The sequence below is a fragment of the Rhinopithecus roxellana genome, chromosome 11 (assembly GCF_007565055.1).
Source record: "Rhinopithecus roxellana isolate Shanxi Qingling chromosome 11, ASM756505v1, whole genome shotgun sequence".
Classification (NCBI taxonomy): Eukaryota; Metazoa; Chordata; class Mammalia; order Primates; family Cercopithecidae; genus Rhinopithecus; species Rhinopithecus roxellana.
The window spans coordinates 101,747,350-101,748,974 of record NC_044559.1 but is presented as its reverse complement, the minus strand read 5'-3'; the positions used below and the strand labels follow the sequence as shown (position 1 = coordinate 101,748,974).

General features: G+C 41.3%; 1 pseudogene across 1 annotated transcript; it reads right to left on the bottom strand.

Annotated features, from left to right (window-relative positions):
- Positions 1 to 218: 218 nt before the first annotated feature.
- LOC104655671 lies at positions 219 to 1,625 on the bottom strand (annotated as a pseudogene). Its single transcript, XR_004060117.1, has one exon. The product of XR_004060117.1 is annotated as a 40S ribosomal protein S3a-like (transcript).

Below are 1,625 nucleotides of genomic sequence, written 5' to 3'. Positions count from 1 at the left end.
CAACTTTAAAGACCAAAACAAGTGCCATTCTGGAATTTACCACAATGCCCAATGTGTGGATATTTCAAATAGATGAAAATTACCTAAGAATGAAAACTGGTCTATGACCCTCTTGCCCCACTTAGCATCTTGCTGCCTCCATAGAGTTTTATTTAGTTTCAACACTGAAACCAAAGGATTTTGTGGCAATGTTTAACTTTTTTTTCTTTTCCAATCACCAGCTTAATGGAATGTTTAATATCCTTCTGTTTCTTCTGTTAACATCTGGCCTTCCCTGAACAGCCATCTCCTCCTAATAGGGAAATATCTGATATCAGGCCCTCCAAAAGATCTATTAGTGGCAACGAAGACCCTGGGACTTAATAACACTCTGAATAGTAAGACTTTTCTTTAGGGAATTTCCTTGGAGGAAGCCTAGGGCTAATTGTTGTTTGGTTCTTCCAATCAACCAAATCAAGAGTCCCTTCGTGGAAACTACCTTTGCGCATCCCTTAGGAGGCTTTGGTCCCTGAGCCCTATCCCACTCCCTAATTAACCTGTCTCCTTTGTCTTCCTGTACATCCTGGAATCTGTGTTTGGCAATTTTAAAGACATTCTCATTTGTATTCTTGATTCCTTCACCCTTTATCCTTCTGTCATATCTGGACTACCCCTCCCACTTTTTTCTTTTTTTTTTTTTTTCCACAAATAGCACTTTTTATTTGACACTATTTGAAGTCTGAACTTTAAACAGATTCTTGGACTGGTGGTTCATATGCATCAGCTCGTTCCACTTTAGCACCTGTCTCATCCCCGGTGGCTTTTCCAGAACTCCTGCCTTCACCATGAAGCTCCATGAGCTTTCCCAATTCAAACCTGGGCTTCTTCAGCGGTTTTACTTTTCTAACGAAGACACCATGGAGAGGATAAATAGATTGGCAAGCCTTTTCTATGTCTTTTCCAGTGCTGTCTGGAATCAATTTATTGACCACTTCTTTCAAGTCATTTGTCTGCACCTCTCGGGTCATGATTTCCATCATCTTCTTCCGGATTTGGTGGACCTGTTGGTGCTGAGCATAAGAGGTCTTCCGTATCTGATTGTTGCGTTTTTTAGTAAAACCAACACAGAACAGATGAAGCAAGTAACCATCGGTAGTCTTGACATCAACATGAGCTTCAATCATTGTCTGCCACTTTTTGACCATGGAATACATTTTGTCACAGGTAAGATCCACGCCATGGAAGTTAGTTAGGCAGTTTTTGTCCTGAACATCTTCAGTAATCAGCTTGAATTTTCTAAATGCAACTTCATCATTCTGCAAATCAGCAAGACTCACTTAAAACACATGACGCTTGAGACCATCAGATGCAATTTTGGTTCCTTGGGTCCTGGTGACGAGTGTCTTTCCAATATTTCTTATATTGGACATAGCAGGTGCTTTCACATCACACCAATCTTTCTTAGAAAATGGATCAGCCACTTTCTTCTTGGCTCCCTTTTTGCCACCTTTCGTAAGGCGCTTGTTCTTGCCAACCACCATGGTGCTGGTCAGAGAGTCAAAAGGGCCCTCCCACTTTTTTCTAATGTAGTGCGCCCACATTAGAGAAGCAGGCTAAGACCACAAAAACTAAACTCGCCTTCACTT